Source organism: Hyalella azteca, unplaced genomic scaffold (genome assembly GCF_000764305.2).
Source record: "Hyalella azteca isolate HAZT.00-mixed unplaced genomic scaffold, Hazt_2.0.2 contig8774, whole genome shotgun sequence".
In the NCBI taxonomy this organism is placed as follows: domain Eukaryota; kingdom Metazoa; phylum Arthropoda; class Malacostraca; order Amphipoda; family Hyalellidae; genus Hyalella; species Hyalella azteca.
Window position 1 is genome coordinate 277,282 of NW_025938859.1, and position 25,770 is coordinate 303,051.

The 25,770-nt window shown below is 38.5% G+C and overlaps 1 protein-coding gene across 1 annotated transcript in view; it reads left to right on the forward strand.

The window, feature by feature from the left end:
- Window positions 1–5,532: 5,532 nt before the first annotated feature.
- LOC108676663 overlaps window positions 5,533–25,770 on the forward strand; it is a 32,122-nt gene continuing 11,884 nt past the window's right edge. Inside the window, exon 1 of the mRNA XM_047881748.1 lies at window positions 5,533–5,835. The gene's annotated coding sequence lies outside the window, so the exon portion shown is untranslated. The remainder of the gene's footprint in view (window positions 5,836–25,770) is intronic.

Below are 25,770 nucleotides of genomic sequence, written 5' to 3' on the forward strand. Positions count from 1 at the left end.
AATATTGTTTCTATAAATGCAAAGCATCTGAAACTTTTATATTTAGATTGATGATATGCCACACATTACCTTGATTTTGTTCCCTCTGAAATACTTGATGTAAAAACATTACTCATCTGCATAGAAACCTGCCTGACGTTTGCGCTCTAGTTCAATTCATCATCCTAGGGCGCTTCATAGGCATTGAAGCGAGATGATAATATAAAGTTCTTTTGGATTTGCAATGCATAACTTAATATGATATGTGAGTGAAAAGTTCTCAACCTGTAATCAACATTTCTTATTTTCCATTCTGCTTCATCCGTCAACCAGCCAAGCGCGGACTATTTGGTCCAAGTGTGAATTGGTTGTTGGTCATCCGCAAGCCAAAAAGAGTTAGGGATCAAAGAGTTTTTAAGATATAGGTCGTCTACTAGCAAAACCATAGTAATTAAATTTACGAGTAATTAAGATAAGTTGTTCGTCTACCAGCCAAACAAGAATTATTGAATCTAAGAGTAATTAAGATGTTGTTCGTCCACAAACTAAACAAGGATTTTTGTATTTAAATGTGATTAAGCTGTCGCCCGTCCACCAACCAAACAAGGATTATTGCAGCGCTCAGCCAGGCCTGAGTATCAGCGCCCGCGATCTAAAGGCTATTGGCCGTGTCGTGTTGGGCGTTATTAATAAATGATAAAATAAATGGGTTGATCGAGAGCTGAAGGTTGATGCTTCGGCTGAAATTACTCACCGTCACTCTGCATCTACTCAAGCATTAGGTCGCATAGTAGCGTGGGTCATCAAGAGCGTGATACCAACCCACGTGTCATCTATGCAAACAGGCCTCGTCGGCGTTAAAGGCCGCGTGGTCATAGGTCAGAAAATCGTCCGTCTCGGCTGCAGTCGCTAATAAACGACGAACCAGTTTTTCTTCGATGTTTGTGCAGCTTATACAACATCAGTTCGCAAGGAGCTCGGGTCAACTTTTTCATACCAAACGCCAACGAAAATTATAAGGTAATATATGTTGATTTTATTTCAACCAATAAATTTGTTAGGATTTCTGAAAGTATTTTCACTTGATGTGAATACATTTAAAGCCATTGTAGGTCATGAGAACTAATTCTGCGGAGAAAATAACTTCAGCTTTCGCCTTCTGTTTGCTGTTGTAGCCGAGAGCACGCACGCTGGCCGCTGCGTGAAAATGAACTATTGATTTATTTGGATTGACTGTTTTCCAACGAAAAAATGCAGCGAACATTAATAAATCATTAATGTTAAAAATTAGTATATTCTTATTTTCAAATTTAATTTTTTACTATTTCAATTCTGTTTTAATAGAGAATTAGTAAAGATCAAATCATTATATTTTACGTATAATCGTATTATTATTTAACTCATTATTTTTAATAGTTGCTCTCTTCGCCATTATTTAGAAAGGCGTTAATGTTAAAATTTTTAATGCGACATTTCGGGTACTGAACAATGCTACGGTAATATGAGTGTTCAAAACATGTATTTTCATTAATTTTAATAAATATTAAATAGGGTTTTCTGACAGTGCAATGTACAATTACTAATGCAAAGTTCCCAACACATGACGTGCAGGTTCTGGAGAGCTCACTACTTACGGAGCATTGAGGTTCCTACGAAATTTATAATGAATCCAGAGTTGTATAGTTTATTCCACGATGTATAGTGCATTATTCACTTTTATAGTATTCAAGTTATGAATGATATGAGTAATGAGGGATTATTTCGTATTCATATATTGATGCGTGACATATCCTATGAAATATGCGAATGTGAACCTGAACATCGCATGGCGGAGGAACTGCTGGACGGAGAATTTTGAGTTGAAGTTTTCGATGCACCCAACTACCTTTAAATGATACGATTTCTCTTCATACCTGTCAAAATTTCTTCATAATATTAAATTTGACTTCAAAATTATTCGAATAATTCTATTAGTAATGGCAAACTGTGTGTCAGTCACTTGATGGTTATTGAACGGCAAGTCATCTCTCACGTACTTTGCTCAGCAACGAGACTTTCTTCCATACACAACAAGATATTTAAACAATGATTGGAAAGGAAATAAAACATAATTTTTTCAAAACTCTTCACAACTTAAATAAAATGTATCGAACACCCTTAACAAAGTTGTGCTGTAAGATTTGTTAAATAGATGCTAATTCTACACAAAGAATGTGAGAGCGAATGACCGTTTCAATTTTTTCTTCATTTAGCTTTATTTTCTTGCTAGGCTGATGCCTCGGTGAACTCTACCATGCCCCGCGACCGTGGGAAGGCAAGCCGGGGATGACTGAGACTTCCAATTCATTGTAGTTTCTTCTCTGCACGGCAAGCAAAGCTCGGGCGCGGGTGTGGCTGATGTCTGAGTCCATGCAGTACTGGATGAGTTTGGAATAAATTATTATTATTATTATTTTTATTATTATTATTGTTATTATTATTATTATTATTATCATAACTCTAATAATAATAATATCATCAGCAAGAGACAAAAATCAGCATCAGCAAGAGACAGATAATTTTTTCAAAACTCTTCACAACTTAAATAAAATTTATCGACCACCCTTAACAAAGTTGTGCTGTATGATTTGTTGAATAGATGCTAATTTTACACAAAGAATGTGAGGGCGAATGACCGTTTCAATTCTTCTTCATTTTGCTTTATTTTCTTGCTATAGGCTGATGCCTCAGTGAACTCTACCATGCCCCGCGACCGTGGGAAGGCAAGCTCGGGATGACTGAGACTTCCAATTCATTGTAGTTTCTTCTCTGCACGGCAAGCAAAGCTCGGGCGCGGGTGTGGCTGATGTCTGAGTCTATGCAGTACTGGATGAGTTTGGAATACCCTTTGCTGAGGCATCTTCGTAGAAATGCGCCGCTTGTAGAAACGACAATGGGAAATTCAATCTTAATAAAATATCACTTAATTTCAACTGTTGAAAATATATCTTAAACACGCATTCCACAATTTGATGAAAGGAACTGTACACTGTAAAGTTTAGTTAAGAAGCCAGCAGTGTGAATAAAAAAGTATAATTTAAATATTTTATCAGTTGGTAACGAGCTTAGATATACGGGAGAAAATATTATAATAACGCAATTCTAATGGAAAAACTTTTCTTAGTATCAATCTTTCATGACGCGTGATTTAGTTTAGAAACGTGCATGGTCTCGCACGCTACATACTTTTCCACGCTTCACCAGTACAGAAACTCACGGATTAAAATTTTTTTTTGGACGATCGCTCCAATGCAAAAATTAGTTATGTTGAGAAACAATATATTCAACTATCAATTTTGAATCACAAAAGAACAATCGTCCTTGTGTCTGAAAAATGAAGGTTTTTACGAAACAACGAAAATTTAAAGAATTTAGGCACCAAATAATGTGTCACAGTTATAACTGAACAATAACACATAGTATTTAGATACCAAAATATCAAGCACTCGTGTATCGCGAAATTTCAACTTCTTATACGTATCATGTTTATCTAAGCTTTTCGCACTTTCATTCCAATTTTCGATAATTTGATGAATTTTACGACATAGATGTACGACGCTCGACGGCACAAGCGCCGCGGTACTCGATGGTATATATGCCTTCTCTTGAGAATTTGCCAAGCATGATGTTGTATTAATCAAGCAGGCTTATCACAAAAATAACGGGTAATTATGAACGGAGTGTTTATGGAATTTATATAATTAAATCAAAGAAACCTTATCCATTATCTGAAATTAATAATCAATTATCTGAATTGATCGTAGAACATTGATTACGTTGCTTATCACAATTTTTTGAACGTTTGCTGGAAATTATTAAATTGTACTATTGCAGATTTTAAATTTTTGGTTTTATAGAGCTTTGAATTAAACCCTTAATTGCTTCTCTAGTGAACAGGTCAGATAATTAAATTTCACTTCAGTGTTTAGCCTTTTTTTTCCTGGATATTTTTGAGCGCTTTATACTATCTATTCGTTCAACTTATTTAGAAATAAAAACATGCATTTAAAAATTTATCATCGAAGGCTTGGTGTACGCTCAATAGGTAATTTCAAAGACCAATAACAATTCTTGAAAATGAGTGAGACTAGCCAAGATATCTGAAAATTTCCCAACACTTTGCTGTTGACACTTTTTGCGATCATGAAACTTCGCCGCCGTGAAGTTTCCCTTGAGATTTTTTGGAATAAGTGTCATTTTTTCTATTTTGGGTTGGCTAATTTTGCAGGCAAGGCTCGGCGAGGAAGGTCAGCTGCCAAATTTGGAAGCCTGAGCATCGGTTACGAATTTGTTTTGAGTATAGAAGCTGCTTTTGCTCACGGGTCCGGTGAATAAACATAGTTTTAGAAGGTTTGACGTTACGGTGAGAACTTAACCTGGCCAGCCAGTGAAAAAACTGGGATTCATCGAAAAACCCAAGTGAACTTGGAAACCTAACTTTTTCGTTTATAATAGAGCGTAAAGTAAATCAAACATGTGTTAAATTACGTTTTTTAACAGATTTAAGAGAACTAGTTTTATAATACAGCTTTGAATGTAATGCATTTGCATTCACAATTATTTTGAATTGTATTACAGCAATTTTCAGAGTTGCATCATTGTACGCATTTTAAATCCATCTTAATATCTTCATCAGCAATAAATAATAGTAATAATTATAATAATGATAATAATAATAATTATTATTATTATTATTTTTATTATTATTATTGTTATTATTATTATTATTATTATCATAACTCTAATAAATTAAGTTTAGGGCGACATAAATGTTCTCTTTATTGACCGCTTCTGAAGCTCCTTTGTGACGATGAGCACCTGTAAATTTGGCTCCAATTGTTGTGCCATAACTCGGTCTGTGACCATCTCTGGACATCGTATTCTAAACACCACAAACACGATGACTTCCGTATAACTTTTAAATGGCAATATGCGGTATTATTTTTAGCATATCTGTACAAATAGTTTTTGATAATAAATAACCATTATGGAATAATACTTGTGCTTCGTCTGCTCTGGTTGATGGCTGCAGCGAAGAGAGCTCATGATGGCAGGGGTCAGGCTGGCCACACGCAATCAGTTCCTTGATGAGACTAACGGCAAGACCTGCTCCTAATTATAGGCCTGTCCCGGGCATAACAAGCGCTTTGTAAACCACTGCAAAATATCAAAGGTTATATAAATACATGAACTTGTTGTCTCCTGCGCTTTTTAGCAAAATGGGTGTCGATATTCGTAAGCACGTGATATTTGAAAGAGATATTCTATGATACGGAGTGCGATATACGCGTACAACAACTGACAACCGGTGAAGGGAGACATATTCTTTGCTCACAGAATTTCATGTTTGGAAAAAAATTGAGCTGGAAACGAAATCCAAACAAATTGAGCTTGAAATCCGGACTCCCTCCTCCTCCTCAAAGATGGGATGAACCTGAAACAGGTAAGCCAGACGAGTGACAAGCAGGCCAGGTGAAGCCAGACAGCAAACTTGGCTCGCTCAGTCGCCTCGCGGCAGCGATGAAGGGTGGTTGTGTATCACAGAAGCTGCCTGATTCTTGAATGAACTTTAGTGTCCGTACACAAAAAATATTTCAGTCAGGACCACAGACTTCTTGTGAATTTAACTACGTACTCAAACTGATGTCATTGGTCGATAAACATTGGAATTTGCAATCTCGATTTTATGATGGTCTAATAACACGCTGGACCGACAAATTAGAATCAATAAATCACCGAAGAGGAAAATTCCGGAAGTGGCGCGAATTTGTTTACATTAAGCTGCTGGAAGTCAATCTTCCTGTAGTTGAGCGTCAGGTGAGTGATGCTTAATAATTCTACCTGTATAATAACAGGCTAGTGACGAAGTTCTTCGTTTATTCTTCAGCTTGAGTCAATTTCTGATGAATTATTTCAGGCGAATAATTTTCTGTCATTTGCGTTCCTAATTTAATCTGATTTATGATTCTAATGCCTACTGGCAATTGAATGCCCTGAAATGTAATCATGTATTTGGAAACATCTCTATATAGAAGGATGATTATCTTATGGTAGTAATCGATCATTTTATTAATACTCGATTTATTTTAAGCAAAGGAGTGCTTATACACTGTTTGCAATATATTGATTGAGCATCAATGAACAACCATATAGTGTTCTCTCGTATGTATTATGTGGAACAGTTTGTTACCACCTGGTCAGAACAGTAATTGAAGGCGTAGCATGTTGATGTTCTCGATACTTGTAGTACAGGTTCTATGTGAACATATCATGCAATAGTTCTAGTTGACTCACTGCATCGAGATCATTGATAAAATTATTGGATGCAGGCGAAAAATTGTCGTTAGGTAAAATTTAAAAATTGTGTTCTCTTTTTCGAGACCATTTTCTAAATATTTCATTTCTGTAACCTTCAGCAAAGATTATTCAAGTTGCGTACACAATATTACTTTTATGAGCTATAGAGAATGCAGTTCTGAAAACACGCAGGTTCTTAAAGCTTCTCGAACGTCACGCGCTTCATTTAACTCAAACACCTGAGAGCCACGCAGCTGTGGGGACGGTGGTCCAAGCGAGGGTTTTTGTGGGTCGGGACCTGGGTCCCCTCTATGGGTCCTGAGGGACCTCGGGACACGGGGCCCTGTGCGAAGCTATGGATTCTGAGAGACTGTGAGTTGGGACGCGGGCCCCCATGTGTAGTTATGGGTCCTGAGGTACCGTGGGTCGGGGCGCGGTTTGACGTGAGGAGTTGAGGGTTCTGAGGAGGACCCGCGTCCCCGTGGGGCTTTATGGGTCCTGAGGAACCGTGGGCGAGTCGGGACGTAGTTCCCCGTAGGGTGTTATGGGTCGGGACATGAGTCCTGTAGGTACTTATGGGTCGGGACATGGGTCCTGTAGGTACTTATGGTCCTGAGAGACGTTTGATCGGGTCACTAGTCCCCGGGTGACGCTAGCGGTCCTGCGGGACCGTAAGTCGGGACATGGAAGTATATACGCTACTATCAGCGGTGTGTTCTGTGACCACGTGTTCCTTCAGGCACTGGTCGAGGCCTGATATTGCCGCATTGAATTTATTTGAAGTCCCCTTCATAAAAATCTTGGGCTCTATCGATCAGACCTTTATTCGCAGCCACCGCAGTACCGCATCATACCATCACCAACACGTCAGGGATTATAGTATTGGCGGGAGGCGTCAGGGTTTATTGTACTGCAGGGTCCAGCAGCCTGCGTCAGGGTTTATTGTACTGCAGGGCCCAGCAGCCTGCGTCAGGGTTTATTGTACTGCAGGGCCCAGCAGCCTGCGTCAGGGTTTATTGTATCGCAGGGCTCAAAAACCCCACCTATAGATTTTCAGCAAATAAAAATTGTTTATTTCACAGAAATCCTTTAAATCGGTTGAGTGGCCGACCGAGGACAATGAATGGCCGTCCAAATTACATTATGGAGATTTGCGGAAGTCAGGGATATTTGTAGATATAATATTTTAGATTTAATTCTGCAATGCTATACCAAAGATTAATTATTCGTTACAAAATTCTGAAATTAAAAATGAATCGATCAAGTAATTTTGTTTACTGGCGAAATAATTAATTTGATTATGTTTCAGCATAGCATAATATTTTTCAAATCTCATCGTTGAGTGTTAAATACATAAGATCAATGAATATCATCGGCTTCCTCATTAAATTTTATTCGAAGCCTTTTTAATGCTGGCAATGAAAACTGCAGGCAAGTTGGGCACCTAAGATTAATGTCGCCTAGAGCTTCAAAAAAGTTCCGTCAATGCATCGCCCAGGGAGCGAGGCGGCGGGAGGGAGGGGTTGGGGTGACTCCGCTTCTTTGTAGCGACCTGAACAAATGACGACGTCGTTTCAAGACGATATTAACGCTCCTCTTGATGACACCTTCTCGCGCCCCGCACGCCAACAAACTCCAAGTTTATCCCACTTCTAAGATTAAAGCTTCAGACAAAGTCTATCATTACGCGGGACTGAAAAATCCTCGGCTACAGACGGTTATGAATGGAGAGGATGGCTGCCTTCGCGCCTATCGATGGCAGAATCTCGGGCCGGTGTCAGGGCGCTAGCGGTAAAGCTAGTGCCTTTTGATGCACATTCTTCCTGTCATGCCTGTAGGGGCGCGTCACAGCAAAATTTGATCACTCTAGACTTTGTTTTCTGGAATATGTTATTTAAAAAGGGAGGAAAAAACATATACAGAGTGGTAGAACAGCTGGGCATTTTAGGATGACTTTGGATTTGAATGCACCATCTATTCCGAAAAAACTATAATCGCCTTTGCAATAATTATTTTGATGAGTCATTCAGTTCTTACGTTTTACAAAATTAATTCTTTAATTAAATATTCTACTGCATTATGAGCGCCAATTTCATAATCCTCCAAAAGTTTAATAGGAGTTTTGTAATAACTTGACGACTAGCGAATCCTCATATGCCGTAATGAAACAAATGAAAGTAAATAAAAGTTATTTGAATATTGAACAACCATGATTTATTCTGCATTACATCACGTTTCAAACTCACAAGTTCTTGTGAATCAAGCGAGTCAGAAGCTCCTTAATAGTTAAAAACCTATGAATTTTTTTACTCTTATTTTGTATTGGAGCAAAGATGATTTTTTTTTCCTTGAGGGGTTTCGATTATTCAAGAATCATCTCCACTATTTGCACCATTTTTCATCACCACGCACAGTGCAACGCCTGTTAGCTCAGCAGCTTCATCATCCCTCATTGCATTGAAAAGAAGGCAGAGTTTGCTCGCGCCTTATCAATGACTGCAGTTCTCAACGAGCAGACGAGGTTAGCATAGCCTGTCGGGCGAAGAAGGTTGAGAGAGGGAGGTTGAGAGAGGGAGGTTGAGAGAGGGAGGTTGAGAGAGGGAGGTTGAGAGAGGGAGGTTGAGAGAGGGAGGTTGAGAGAGGGAGGTGGAGAGATGGAGGTTGAGAGGGGAAGGTTGAGAGAGGGAGGTTGAGAGAGGGAGGTTGAGAGAGGGAGGTTGAGAGAGGGAGGTTGAGAGAGGTAGGAAGTAAGCAGCTTGTCACGATTCTTCAAATCAACTTCATTTATACGCAGTCACTGAAGCGCTCAACTCTGCGCAGTCTGTCGGTAAGTGAACTCGACCAAAGACTTAGCGTCTCAGGAGGTTCTAATTTTGTGAATAAAATTAAATATTGGAATGAAATAAAATTTTGAGGGTAGCGGTAGATATGAAAGATGTGCTTGGGAAATTTTCCTCTCTATGCGTGTATTTATTTATAAATCATGTCCTCTAAAAATTCCCGAAATTTCTTTTTTACCATAACATTTCTTCTTCAAATTTTTTTTATCACCATAACATAATCAGTAACTATTTTAGTACGAAAATTCCTGTTATAGACGGGGCATTAACACAGTCAATTCCTATTTTTCAAATCATATCAAATTTTTCCAGATCCAGAGAGTAAATATTCTATTACGTGTAAAATTTACCCTCAATTAAAGAAAGGAATTGATCGCTAGGAGAAGCGTGAACTTGTTTGCTCTAACACAATGCAGTCTTCACGCTCTACTGACGCTCCACACCTCCTCTGCAAATACAGGGGCAAGCGAGGCCGCGTGCACTCTTGTTGAGGAGAAATAACCAACCCTTGAACTGTCCCTTTAACTGCCTGCCTTTGCAACGTAATGGAGGAACATTCAACCATTGAACTGTCCCTTGAACTGCCTGCCTTTGCAATATAATGGAGGAATATTAACCCTAAACTGCTCGAGCCCTTGAAACGGAAGGAAGGAATATTCAACCCTTGAACTGTCTGATTTTGCAACACTGAGATGGAATATCAAACCTATGAAATGTCGCTTGAACTGTCACCTGAACTGCCTGCCTTTGCAACGTAATGGAAAAGTACCTAACCCTTGAACTGCTTGAAACTTTGCAACATAAAGAAGGATTATCAAACCCTTAACGAAGTTTTTTTAGAGCCGTCACTAGTTGAGAATTGTAGAAACCTATTCTTTACACGTTATGAAGTCTACAAATTTCAAATACTGACATCTAAATTCAATGTTGTCGCACGTTTCAGTTTTTAAGTCGGTCGATGTAGCGAGCTAGCACAGATAAATCAACAACATAATCAATCCCCAGTCAGCCGCCCGTACGCATTATCAATGACTGTTAAAAGACTTGAAGAATTAATAAATTGTTATTACTTCCAGCATATTTAAAAGAGTCATAGAGGCTTCCAGCATATTATTGGATAAGGCAACCATTCATTAATTGTGTCACTGGTTTGCTGTTAAATCTGTTAATGACGGATACTTTTCGTTTGAAACAATCAGATTATAACTATTAACAATGAATTTATTGAGGTAGTTTTAAAAATTCGGAACAATGGATGGAACTTTTCGGGATGCAATGAAATTGCGAGTCTCTTACTAAACATAAAATATCATGTGACCCTCAGCATTGTTCAGAGTAAACAAGTTCTTCCTTAGACAGGATAAAAACTTTACGACAACCCTAATACAATGACAGCTGAAGATTATTTCTTGCTAATGTTGGGTTCCGTAAAACATATTTCATATTTTAGACTTTGAGAAAACATTAATAAATTTCAAGCTTTTATTCAGCGACTCAAAGAACGCGCAGGTGAGGCATGGATGTTTGGTCGATATTTTTTGAGAGTGATGACGAGTAAAAAATTTTGAGAAGGAAGATGGAAAACTTTATTGGATAATCATTTTAGAATATTCTTTGCCGACTGTGGATAAGATCAAGCCGAATTGAATAACGTCTCGGACGTCTAGCGGATAAATGTTCGTGTTAGAGGCCATTGTTCCACTCCGATTAACCACACGGCCACGGTTGCGGCCTCAAGCTCTCATCAAAGTACTCATTTACATTTAGAATGCATGAGTGATACCTTACACGGACGATAATTGTTCTTAATTTCATTATGCGTTTTTTCTTGATTGAAAAGGGTTGGATTTTCCGTAAAAAATGTAAATTTGATTTAAATTGAATGACAAAATTTCATCCATTTGTTTGAATATTCCGAATTTCTTAACTTTCCGACGCAAATATTTTGATATATTCTGCAGCTATGTTTACTATAAGATGCATTACGTAGTCTGAAGAGAAGAAATATTGCTATGAAAGTTAGGAAAAAACCATTAGTTTGATAATGTCTTCATCCCAAAAAACTGCTAGCATATATAATATTCATGCATTAGTTCTCAACATTTTATGAGACATTCGTATCCATTTTTATATTATTAAATCTCTACATCCTTGTTTTTTTCCATTTTCATAATTTTTCGAAGTTACCATTAGTGACATAAAAAATTTCATTATTGAAATATGGCTTTTAATGTCGAAAAAATAAGTCGGAAGATTTGTTTTGGGCCCGCGAAAAAAATTCACGACGAACACAGCCATGTGACTGACTGTTTATTGTAATTGTTATCGATGCTGCCTTTAAAATTGTCGTACGTTGTTGGCAAGAAATGCGTTACTTACTCACTCGCTTGACGTTCGCTCGTGAGCCTGAGTTGTTAATGTGACGCCGTCTGCGCTGCAGTGACTACCGTCACTAACGCACGTTCGTTTGGGGGCCATCAACCGACAACCAAGGACGCGCAATCTTTTTCCGCATTGGAATTAGCAACCTTCTCAGGATGATGGTGACATGCTGCACTGTACCGTGCACTGTACATGCGTTGTGTCATCACGGCCTGTGTCGTGGCATCGTGTCATCACACTGTACAATGCACTGTAGCCTTCAGCCTTCGCGTGGTGCTCTGTACTGTGTACTGGTCATTCATGACGACAATGCAAACGAAGACGAGTATAGTGCACCACTCAGTGCATAGAATTATGATTTTACAATACCAAGGTGTTCACTGTAAAGATCATTCGTGGTTTTCGGATGACAACAATACAGGCGCTGGGTACAGTCTTACTTCTTGTACTTAATTGATTTAGAATTTTCAGAGACAAATACAGGATATGCTAGGAATTAGACACAACATCCCGGTGCACTGAACGCCTGCAATCGCATTAACGACCCTGATGCAGCAGTGGGCTGTGTGTTAGTGTTTCCACCGCATCACAGCGCCGTCAAATAAAGCACCCTGCATCACAGCGCTGCGCCACGCATCACAGCACTAACGATGTAATTATGCATCGACTCCTCGCAACATCCGACGTGCGATGCTCAACCTGATGTGCGTTGCGCTGCCGCGTCACGTACGTTGAAATGTATGAACCCAAGTGGTCTTCTCTCAGCATACGATTTAAGGATTAATTCATTTCTTCAATTTCACATCCTCATTTTTATACTTAGAGGCCTATTGTTACTATTTCTGGCATACTAGAATATTGAATTTGCGTGGTTATAATTTAAATTTGATAGTCGACATTAAAACTATTGCACTTCCTAGAAAGGGGAGATAAGAGATTAATATCTAACATTTGGTGTATATACAAGTTTAGTTGAAATGTGACCTTCGACCACACTTTATGATACAATTTATCTTAAAAACAATGCCTTGATAAAATTTCTAACAATCCTAAAAATTGCATTGATGTTCCATCATCTGGCTGTTCCATTGAAAAGCCACGATGACGTCAAAAGTCACTTGAAATTATATTTTATTTTAACGGCTTTAATCAGGGCGGCAAGCACTCAAGTTCAGTGACCAGCTGGTTCTCTATACTGCAAGAACGAAGAGCTAGAGTGAACAGTCAGCTCCGACCTGACGTACATCGTTAGAGTGAACAGTCAGCTCCGGTCTGACGTACATCGTTAGAGTAAACAGTCAGCTCCGGTCTGACGTACATCGTTAGAGTGAACAGTCAGCTCCGGTCTGACGCTCAACGCTGACAAACACTGCTACTTTCTTAAGAATCCCGCAGCGAACCTTGGCCTAGAAAACACGACTGCTGCAAATCTCAGAATGGCGAGAATTGTTTTCTTCCGAGTGAATACAGAAGTGAAAATCGTGTAGCTTTTATTTTTATTCAGCTTTTCAAAACACAAATTTGCGTCCATTGATGTTTCACCAAACAAACGGACTTAGTGAAATGTGGCATCATTGCCGAATGCTATTTCAAAAAATAAATAAAAATTTTTTATTTTGATTGCAGGTTAATTCTCTGAATGGAATTACTTCAATAAAAAAAGTTCACCTGTTGTCCCGAGAATGGCTGAAAAATAAGTTCCGCAACTGCCTGTTTATGATGTGAGTTTCAGTGCCAGCTAGAAAATTCGTATGATTACTTGTTCTTTGTTCAGATCTTTCACATGGAAACTTTTCGATGAAGAAAAGTCAAATGAATTAAATGCAATTAATCTGAAATTTTCCTCAGATATAAACCATATAACGAGACATTTATGCTCCTGCTCTTGCATTTGAAAAGCTGAGAGCGCAGAGCATTGAAAAGATGCTCACGTCTTCCCAGAGCAACTTCCATGCCATTTAGTCACTGAGTTTTTATTCACTCTCAATGCAAAGCCCGGGAGTGTTGAAAACTGTAACCTGGTGAGTTTTAGAAATCGTTCTATATATCGAGGAAAACTTCTCTCCCTTTTACCAGCCTGAGAACAGGAACGTCTTATTTTCTCTCACTTTTGACGTTGTTCTAGGCCGGGAAGTCTCTTTAGTCAATGATTAAACGCCGGTTTATTGTGGCCTTTAAATGACTGCGTGTGCCTAATGTTCCCATGATAGAGACAAGTTACCACGTCCAGCCTCACTATATTCAGCTTCCTTAAGCTGAAAATTAAAGCTGGATCAGCGCCGGCCGACTGCTGGCCATTCATTAGCCGCCTATTTACCAATTGCTATTAACAATACTGGAATAATTGTTCTGTATCTTGTTGTCCGGGCTGAATTCTTTACGGAAAAGAAGCTTTAGGTTGTGTGCAAAGGGAAAGTCGTGACATTCGTTCCATTGAAATCATTGAAATCATAATATTATTCAGAATGATATATTTAATTGTTTACTGAGAAGGTATCGTGTCTTAAAAAATCGTATCGTTATTAAACTGTTTATTAGAAAATTAATCGCATGTTCTATGATAGTTTCAACTTCTATAATGATTTTCAATCATCGTGGAGAAATAAGTTGTTGAAATTTCATGAGAATTCTATTCTTTCAAAACGATACTCATAACTGTACATTTTTAGTAACCCATATATTGGAAATTAGTAAAGTTGAAATACTGAGTAAGTATTACACATCGTTCTTCCTCACTTAAGGCACTGCATGTAAACTCCTCGGGAATATATATGTACATATATATGTCAATTCATTATCATTGGCTTGCACTGATACGTGACTAACGTTTACTCAAACCAATTTTCTCTTTTTAACTCTGTATTGACCACATGACTTCACTGTTCCCGTGAAACCCACAATATTAACCGGACAAAGTTATGTTCAGATGAGGGGATCCAATTGTGCTTTCTACTTAATCACTTCCCAGGCATCAACTTCCATCTCAGTGGAGTGTGCATCACACTTTATGGTGAAAGTAGCCTATCCTTTGTAGAATTTCTGCATTGGATTCTTAATTGAAAAGCAATTTTTATATTATAAATGGAACTAAGCCTACTAAACCTTAGAGAATTGAACATCCATTGATAAATTCGAATTAGCTCTGCTCTTATTGTAGATGAGCTAATGAAGAAAAGCGTATAGAAAATTCAGGCTACGAGAAATGTAAAAATTTTACTTTTTATTTCATTTTAGTGATGATTGATGCGCACGACAAATACACATTATCTTGTAAAACCATTAGCCTGCCAACGACTGCCCAGTTTTTGCTGGCAAATGGAGTCAATTAAATTGTGTGTAACATTATAAGACAGAGTTGGTTAGGATTACCTGTTTAAAATTAGTCATAATGGAGGTAATGACAAATGACTAATTAGTCATTAATCATAATTTAGTCATATTGAGTATATGCTGGAAAAATAGCGAGCGAAAAGAAGTTATGAAACTAATCAGTGTGATATTAAAAAAATATTCCGTTCATCTTAATGGGAAGGCCGCATAATTTATGAATGATAACGCCTACCTTCTTGAAGTCAACTATCAATTGCTTCACATTTCTGTATAAAATCATACCGAAGGAGCGGGTGCATCCCTAGGTAAAAGAACTGAGTAATTAGTAAACCACCATTCCAGCTTTCAACTCCATTTCTGAGAATGCAATATTTTCTCGCAATTGAGGTTCTCGAGGATATGGTGTATTGCCTCGGATTCTGCCGTTCCCTGACCCATTTGAAAGCCCATGCACGAGCTGGAATTATTGGGGCGTGTCTCATCAATCGCACATCCACGAGACTGAGTGCACTTCAGAGTCGGTGATCGACTGCAGTTATAAATGTTTGGTCATAACTCATAAGTTGGCTCGACGCAACTTTGATAGGTAATAGTCATGTAACTAATGGATGTAGCAGTTGCCACTACGTAACCATATGTGTTATTGTCACACAAATGGTATTAATTTTTGCAACAGCTCTAATCCTCAATAATTTATCCAACAGCAGTAATTTTTCGATCCAGCTCTACAGCGGTTGTACTTAGACCATGAGATCGTTGGAACACGTTCATCTGCCCTACATACATAATGACGCAGCCAAATTCTAAAGGTTTTCATGCGTGTAAATCTGCCATTGGTTTATCTCTGCATTCATGACCAAGGCGTGCTTTGGATTGTAAAAGTAATTTAAACCTATCCAAACGTCGAATTATTAAATTATTAAATTATTCTTTGTTAGCTCTTCATAAATTTTGCCGCTATTTCTTCCATTCAATTGATGTGACTGCATTTTTTTTCTTTGCTTTATCAGCTGATGCTTGACTTTCTGCACAAGTTGCTTTTAACGTAGCAATAGCTTTCATACCCTCATCAGAAATGGTGTAAAGAAAGAACTCCGATATTGTTACTCATTTTTTTTTAATCCGGGAGTAGCGATGATACGACTGCAGGCAGATTTTTAATCTAGAGTTTTAACCGTCCGTTTTTTAAACACTTTAATGATACTATAAATCCCTTGAGTTGCCACTACTACTGGAATTGAATCCGTAATTATGGTTCACACTAGTACTTTGACGTCATTCTTATGCCGCTATATGGTTGATGCAAATTTCTCCGTTTTTTACTTAAATGCCCGCACTGCAAATGCAGGTTCTAGAACTAATCTCGATGCTATCGGCGTTTCTGGCACAAGATCTCGAACTGTTCGATGAGTCTCGTATCGGCTTTACTGATATCAGATCTCCTGATATTCTCAGTGCTGTCGGCATTGCTGGTTTAAGATCTCGGACAGTTTTCTCTGCCAGCAGCCAGGGTTGCTGGCACGGCAGCCGTAGGGCAGGCTGGGGGCAGTTCAGGCAGGCTGGGGGCAGTTCACAGCAGCAAGCCACCCACTATAGTCCGCTGCTCTGAGCTACGCGCTCTCACACGTAAGTTACTGCCACGCTAAGGGCTGTTGAAATCGATGGAAGATTGTTTTCGCATTTTATTTCAGTGAAAGTTGATGGAACACGCATATTTTATTTGTTCATTTTCTTTACTTTCTGGCGGCGCAAAACGTGTAAAAAACTAGAAATCTATCAAGAAAAATTAAACATCAATCACGTTGTTGGAATCTATCATTAATTTTTTCCCTGTAACACATCACATCAGTCACACTTAATATTGGAAACAGAAGGTCGTACAAAATTACGTTAAGTAAAACATCGCAAACTGATGATCATCTAAGTATGAAAACATCTATAATCATACTTTACGTCGGTTTTCTTTGACATCCTGCCAGGCTTCTGATATTGAATCAATGTTGATAAAACGTCTAGACGCTGAATTTACGTCGATTATACGTTGTTTCAATATTATATGCGTGGAGAGATCTAAGCCTTGACGACATTGAATGTCGGTTCAAGGCATGCTCGCTCTCTCCACTAATTAATTATTGACTAAAAATGCGACGTAGAACAACCTGCATCGGGAGGCTCCGTCTCTGCTCGTGAGCTCTAAGAATCACTCATCAGCGAGCAGGTACAATCAGATCATGCCTCCCTGGACCGCGATTAATTCCTGTATTAGCGGCTTTAATTAGGATCTGGTTTGGGGGCCAGCTAGTCGAATTGAAGTAAGCGCGTGCGGCCCAGATCCCGCCCGTTAGCCCATCAATCATCAGCCAGCAGGCAGATAAGCCTCAGACTACTCGTCAGTCAGGTTAATCACTAATTCGCAGGCAGATTAGGTCCAGATCCAGCTCTGTAATTCGATCAATCAATAGTCAGCAGGCAAATAAGGCCCAGATCCCGCTCATTAGCTCCATCAATTACTAGTCAGCAGGCAGATAAGGCTCAGATCCCGCTCACTAGCTCCATCAATTACTAGTCAGCAGGCAGATAAGGTTCAGATCCCGCTCATTAGCTCCATCAATCGCTAGTCAGCAGGCAGATAAGGCCCAGATCCCGCTCATAAGGGAAAGTACTACGACGGCCTGAGATTTACATGTTCAAATTATCTGTCTACTCAGAACATAATATGAAATATCTTGTTCATCCGAGCAAATCTTGTATCATAACATAACAATTGCCATGCCGTAAAATAAAATTCTTAATTTTAAAATAAACTATCTGTTAAATTTCTTATTTGTGACATGTACAACTCAATCCAAATCTACGATGAAGCCTAATGCCGACGTAGGCAAATGCTCAGGTATTGATTAAAAAACGGCACAATAAATTATTAACATGTTATTGCATTTTTAGCTTAACTCTGCAGTGCGATCGTGATTACGAAGAATTAATTGAAATAAATGACAAAGCTTGTCAGGAGGCCCGAGAGGATGGTCTGCTCACTGCTGCAGATAATAAAGTCTGATTGCAGCTGGAAAATCTGGATATAATTTAGAGGTGTATAGAACATTTGTTTTGAAGTTTGTGAGTTCAAGCTTATTTTTCACAGCCATAAATGCGGTTGTGAAAAAGATCCGATGACATCATACTTACTATATTGGCTATAGTGCACCATTTGATCATTTATAGAAGCGGTAGAAGAAAGCCAACGCGTCACAAGATTTTTGGGCCCACAATAAAATAACGGTTAATACTGTAAGTGCTACTCCTAAATACTCACAGCGCCATCAGTGTAGCACATTAACGACATTGTAGTCCAATGACTCGCGTGTCACAGCCTTCACCCACCTTGATAATTATAGCTTGAGTGTAATTGTGCATGCATGAGTAAGCCCCTTACTTTTGGCAGTTATTTATTACATGTAATATTACCTTGTACAATTGCTTATAAATTATATTAGACTTCATATTATGCGCTTTATTATACGTTATATCGTATTTAGGTTGTGCATAGTTATTATATTATAATTCATAACTTACGTTATTTAGTACGTTATACCATATTTTACGTTCACATTGTTAATGTTTATGCTTGCTGAGGCCTCCATTTATCTTGGTATGTGCACTTCTGCGTAGGTTCCTCAGTTCCTCATGGCGCGTCACATATGTAAATGTGTAGTGTGTCCAGACATAGAAGAACCTTTCTCGCTCATGGCAGCATGCAGCACATGAAATGTCTACCCACATATGAGAGCTTTCCTCGCTCATGACAGTTACATATGAAAGGCAACGAACGTTTCCTGCGAATGTCAACGTCCCTTTGTTTACTGAGCACAGAGAGCTCTACGTGTGGACAGAGGCTGCAGCCTGTCTTCTGTCTCCTTTGTGCTGCTATTTTTTCACGAGTGTCATTCATCCATCCGTCCTGTACTCATAATGAATCGCATACGCGATTGACAGTTGAACAGTGAATCAACCTCTTTTATTTATACGATCAAAGTGATATCTGTTTCACTATTTAGAAGTGAATGCTGAAGCGCTCTTCAACAGAATAAATGTGTCATGAAGAACGGTTCGACATCGCCGTTAACTGTGAGCGGAGGTGACGGTTCTGAAACTTAACTTCTTGCATGTGGCCGTTCGCGTGACTATACATCAGGATAATACTAAGTAAATTGCAATAATTTACTGGCATAATTTCATTGTAGCGCAATTATGAACTAAAGGTGAATGTTATCACACGAGCGTAACTTATATGTTACGACCATATAATTTAACATGTTCAATACTGTACCTTCCGCGAGAAATACTTATCTGCTTCATGGTTTTAAAGTGGAGAGAAATGGAATCTAAAAATCATCTGGCTTACGTTGACAATAGCTCATAGATCGTTAACTGGCATTTACTTTCCAGTAAAAGTCACTGCTGCCACTGGGATCAGATAGAGGGTGTATAATATTCGTTACGTCATCTCGGAAGCAGCCTTTGGAATGCGGCAATGTCACAACTTGACTGCAGGCCGCTTAAACGCGACAAAAAGTATGTAGACAGTCTCATTTTAAAGTGTAATCTATGGCTGCTCAACCTGTTGTGTTTCCGTGAAACCTTCCGGTTTGGTGGCTAGAAGCACCGTACGTCCGGCATGCTGATGAGGGAACGTGGGTGCTTAGAAGAGTAAAAACTCTAAACTGTTGGATTCTTTAGAAGTTTTTTTTAAATATCTGAAATTCCTATTCCCGACACATTGATGTATGACTTCTCTAAAAGTTGTGTAAATTATTGCTTTTTCGAGCGCCCAAATTTTTTCGTTAGTCTGGATTTTATTTTAAACCTTTTAATATTTTAGCATTGACACCGATGATATGAGCAGAGTGCACTACGCTAATGACGAGTTACAGATATGCCTCTTGTTGATGATTGTTTAAAGCCCTTCACAATTATTAAATGTGGGTTTCTTATGTACAAAGGTTTAGCAAAAGGTTTAGTATTTTTAGCAAAACGACTGCTGTTTAACTTAGTAAAGTTTTCGTTTTCAAGTGATGTAACTAGTATATCAATTACGATACCAAATAGAGGATACATGAGTCAAGTCTCGCCATTATTTATGGTCGTTAATACCACTTATGCGACTTACCACCATGTCTGAACACTGATCGTTCATTCATACACACATTTCCGCACCCGAGCACCTCTCACTTATGTATGCTTTTAATGGACTGTTGCTACTTCAACATCAACATCCACTTTTCATTTACCTAATACTTTCCATTAATTTGGTTGAGGTCGTTTAGCCGGCTAGTATTTAAAACAGCGCTCTGTGTTCAGACGCTCGTAAATCCTATCTTGCCCTGTCTCTCTTACACACACATCCTTTTGCCGAATCTCTTGCACCTCTTCTGCAAGTGCCGACCTTTCCTCGCGTCATCTACATGCGCGTACTGACATTTCCAATGCCGAGCTGCTGCTTCTGACCGCTTCTTCTGACCACACTTGGTTGGCCTGCATTTTATAAGCACTCTCGACCTGTGAGATCTGATTTTTTTTCCCCATGCAGAGGGTCAAAAGGCCTGGAAAATATGAGTCTTCGCCGACACAAACATTCAGTTAAGGCCGTCGAAAGTAAGAGCAAGCCGACCGGGAGGCCTGCTCTGTATAATGTATATACATGTATAGCATTATACATGCTCTGTTCTATACACGCTCTGTACTATACATACTGAACTCCAGCAGAGAGCTATTAGAAATACAGGAAATATTCCAGTTCGATAAGCATTTCATTATCAAATCTCGAATATGGTGTTTATCTGCGAATAAATTAATGAGGGTTTAGTTAGGAATGCATGACGACCTATAGAAATATAGTCTACAAAATCATACCCAGCTCATATTTTTCCGTTGTGTATAAGCTCGCTCGGGCTCCAGGTAAATCCAGAAATTTTCATATTACAAACATAATTTGTCTTACTTTATTTACATTTTGTGAAAGCGCTTTGAAACGACACGATTCAAGTTCTACACAAATGTACTTTAATGATTCAATAGTCGCAGATTTAAACTCAGAACTAATGAATATAGTCTATATTTTGTTAGCATTCCATTTTTTTTGTAAATATGTATCAACTACTATTTGTTCTGTTTATAATTCGTTTAACTGACATGCCTCACCGAAAAAGTTCAATTTTCAATTATTCTTATGGTATATATCACAGGAAACTATAGACTATCTTAATACTATTCACATGAAGTTCTCTCATTGAACCCAACGAGCTGTCCTTGAATTACAACCAATGTGAGAACATTGCTCGTAATGTTGTTCATTCATGTTGCTCAACTACCCGCGCCAACCTTGTAGTTTAAAGTTTAAACAACTTAAGATTTATCGCAGAGATTTGATCCCTGCCTCTTTGGTTTGAATGTTTAACTCTTCGTCGCCATATATAGTAAGCTAATGGCATGAACTAAGGATATGAAACTAATGATAATAGGACTAAATATCAAGTTAAAAAAAATCAGTTATTTTCAGGTAAATTGTTAAATTTACAATGAATGAACTCTTTCAATGTTCATCTGCAGGCTCAATAATACAGAAATTCTGAAATTATGTTATAGTTACTCCTCAGCATTCCATGGCCTCAGATGAAAATGACTTAAAAGCTGTTATGCATAAATACTGAATAATTCTAGAGGAAATTCTTCGAAAACGCTTGAATTTCAGTTGGAATAGTGCAGAAAACACGAAATTTGTGAGTATGACAGTTCACTTAACATTTTGAAATCAAGGAATTGAATTATTTCAAATTTATAATATCAGTGACTATACTCGTATATATAAGCAAATAAAAATATTTTCACGTCGCAGAGAAATTGAGGCAATATGTGATCGTATTCATTTATAATATTTTTTAAACATGTTCGATTCGGGATTCACTACATCGAGCTTAGTAGAACCTCGAACGTTCATGTTACCGATTCTAAAGTGTATGCAAATTAATTTTTCTTGCATCTGTGACCTGGCAAATGGTAAAACCTGAGTTCACGGTATAAATTTTATATCAGTTGTGATGCAATTTTCTTCCTTCGATGGCAGTGAACTATACTTTGAATTGCTGAACAGCTCGCTCTTACCTCTTAAGTATTTTGCACCACACGATCTCCGTCTCGGAGTCAAGTACTCACGACCGAAGACACTTCGTCAGGCCGACCACATTACGAATAGATCTTTTATTGTAGGTATTTTACGCAACATCTGGCGGCACACCCTCAAAACATGCACTGATCGCAATAGCTCTTCATATGGACAGGATAAATGAGTGCACGAGTTTGAACTGCTAATTGGAATCGGATGGAGTGCGATATTTAAATTGTATTCAATTAAAGTTTGCTCAATTAATTTTGTACTCTACTTGAATTTTATCTAATAATATTTTCCGGCTGTAGTTTAATCTTATAATTGTATTCGGTTAGAGTTTGATCTTTTACTGAAATTGCCTGGAATTTAATCTTTTATTTTTATATGGCTACTATGACATCAGAATTAGAACAAGATATTATTCCATGATTCATGCTAGTCCTTGCGCGAACACGCAAGCACTTAATAAACGTTAGGTTCAACGTAGGATAAAATAATATATAAATAAACCAGTTTATTATTCCCAGGAATCTTCGCGTGTAGAAATGTGTCGTCAGCTATTAAGCTGTCGACCGAGTCGATGGCGCTTGCCAATCATTTAATACATGACTGAACGAAGCTGGAGTGCACGAACACTATGTAAAACAGGGCATCAAACGGGACCGTGATCAGAGTGCAGTGAAAGGCAGCGAGCTGAAGAGGACATGAAAGTTTAAGCTCCATAGGCTCCATCCCAGCACGCAGGCCAGTGAAAGGACAGACCGAGTAAGTCAGGATTTACATGGGCGGTTACTTAATAAATGTAGGATGGGCTAGTCATGGATTTTGACAGATCACCTTTCCTTTTCAGTGTCGTTAGCTTTTACTTTTATCATTTTTTTGTACAGCCAAAACTTATCCCATGAGATGCTTATGACTGGTATATAGTTAAGGTTATTTGAAACTTGAATTGCGAAATTCAAACTTGAATACAGAAATTGTGGCAAAATCCTCCAAAACGCGAGTTCTGTGTGAACATTCACGACCGATTCGAAAAAAAATTCAATGAAATTGAAGGTACAGTTGATTTTTGGTTTAAGTCCGTCTGAATTTTCTATCACGAAGATAGTTCTGTGATTCACCCCAGATCACCAGTTTCGAATTCAAGGTTATCTCTTGTTTGTCGCATTACCTCCTTTACAGAGCATCACCTCCTGTTTGTCGCATTACCTTCTGTACATCGCATCACCTCTTGTTTGTCGCGTTACCTCCTGTACATCGCATCACCTCTTGTTTGTCGCATTACCTCCTGTACATCGCATCACCTCTTGTTTGTCGCATTACCTCCTGTACATCGCATCACCTCTTGTTTGTCGCATTACCTCCTGTACATCACATCACCTCTTGTATGTCGCATTACCTCCTGTACATCGCATCACCTCTTGTTTGTCGCATTACCTCCTGTACATCGCATCACCTCTTGTATGTCGCATTACCTCTCTTAAAACGCATCACTCACCTTTTCAGTGGCCGACAATGTCTTGCGGCAAAGCTCTCACTGGAGTCCGCATAACTGCACATGACTCGGTTATATGTACGGAAATATAGTCTAGCAGTTTTTCGACGCTGCAGCTTCATATACAGCCAAAGTTCGTGAAATTGTATCAAATTAACTCCGACTTCGTGACTTTCCTCAACAGTTTGGAGTGTGGTGCTGCAATGAAATTAAACAGACGAAAAGTTAAGGAAAAATAGGGCGAGAGTTGAAATGCATCTAAGACAGCAGAACAACGGCAGGCTTTCTCTTGAGCTCTGCCTGCTGTAGAGAAATCAACTAGCGTCTTTCGATTGCTCTCGAACGGCCTTATTTTTATGCATCCTCATGCATGAGATCTTCGATGCTCGCCAATTACAGTACGCATTTTCTGTGGTTTTCCGACGCTTGTTATTCTTAGTGAGTGCAGCTAAATGCTACCGAGTGACATGAAACCCTGGGCCAAAGTGAAGCAAATCCAATTCACGCTGGGATATGCAATGTTTTTACAATAAACCAAATTGCTGGTGATTAATCAATTTTCTGTCAAATTCAAAGATTTATACTAACGCCCTGAAAAAAATGAAATTGTGGGGCTCACAGTAGAAGAAATTTTATTGATATATCAGAGGATAGAATCGTGGTTTGTGTGTATGTAAAATATCATCAATGAAAACGTGTACGGGGAGCATTATTTGAACTCTAATAATGACCACTCAAAGACCACATAATATTTATCCAGAGGCATCCGACAGACACATAACCACTAGGATGATGGCCTAATAAGGCATTACTTCATAAAGTTCACTAACAATTATAGTACTAAAATTCTGAATTACGACAAACACGAGAAGAAAGAATTTTCTTAGGAAGCATAAGTTATAAGTTCATGTAAGAAGTAGTGAAAGTTAAAATACGTCGCTGATGGTAATAATTCTTTCCTCATTCAAGTCATAACATCTGTCATCATTCATGAGCCAAACCCTTGTTTACCAACAGTTTCTCAGGCTTAGAAAATGTAAACAGGCTTAGTACATCCGTGTAAAAAGATTTCTCCACATGATGGAAGTACCCTGAATGCCCGTAGGCCAGCCGTTGATAATTCCAGTTTCCACGACAGTTGTCAATAAATAATTTTTTAGCCAGCCATAATGGGGCGATGAAAATGGAAGGAAAACTATTAAACTTAATAATTAATTGTCGTGAAAATCCAAGAATAGCTGTTTCCTGCCGTTCTCTCTGTATACAAATGCTGCAGAATAAAATGGGTGTAGTTGCAATGGCGTTATATTTAATGCGGCCGTCAATGGTAAATTATTCCCAGTTGCATTCAAGTATGTACATCTTTTATTTTCTACCAACAACCTTCTGGAAGAAAACTTCCTCAGATCTGTATGATGCATACTGTATGCAAAGCAATGTTCGTATGTTGAACTTCGCTCTTAGATAAGCCAAACACTTGAAGTATGCAAACTGCTCTCTTCTCGCGTTATGAATAATATCTTAGGCTGCTCGCACATCACTCCAGCACATGGGCCCCGTGCTACATAGGCGTCTAGCTTGTCCAGGACGAGTCTAGCGAATACTTTCACACGCTACCAACTCATCACTTTGAGGAGCTTCATTCAAGTGAGATAATTTTCGTTAAGAAATAAAGAGCAAAGGTTTCATATACGAAAGTAAATTGTTCAGATCAGCTGTAATGCTCTGTACTCGAATTCTTTTTAAGTCGTGTTCAAGTGAGAAATTAGTAAAAAAAATAGAATCAAACCTATTTTCCGACATTAATTCTTTTTAGATCAGCCTATTTTATGAGGCTTTAAAAAATTCTGCGTGAAATGCCTTCCGAACTCCTCTCCCGCGAGGCGTTAATCCTATAGCTCATCTTTTTTTATTATACTTATGGCGAAGTAAATAAATTTACCTCTTTACAGTACTATTGCGACCTTCTGTGTAATCAGCCAACGTTTCAAGTCTCAGAGAGAGGATTACATGGAAGGATCTGCGCGGTCAATTAAGTTGGCGTCCGCCATGTGGTGCAGCGCAGAGATGCGATGTTTATTGAGCCCAAGGAAGTCGCCAGGTTCATGTAAATAAATTCATCACGTAATTCATCGATGAGGTGAATTTGATTACCGCATTGACATTAGATCGTAGAGAGTTCAAGTAAAAACATTAGCTACAAGTATTTGATTTCATTTGTGGTGGGCATTTACATCAAACTTAAATAT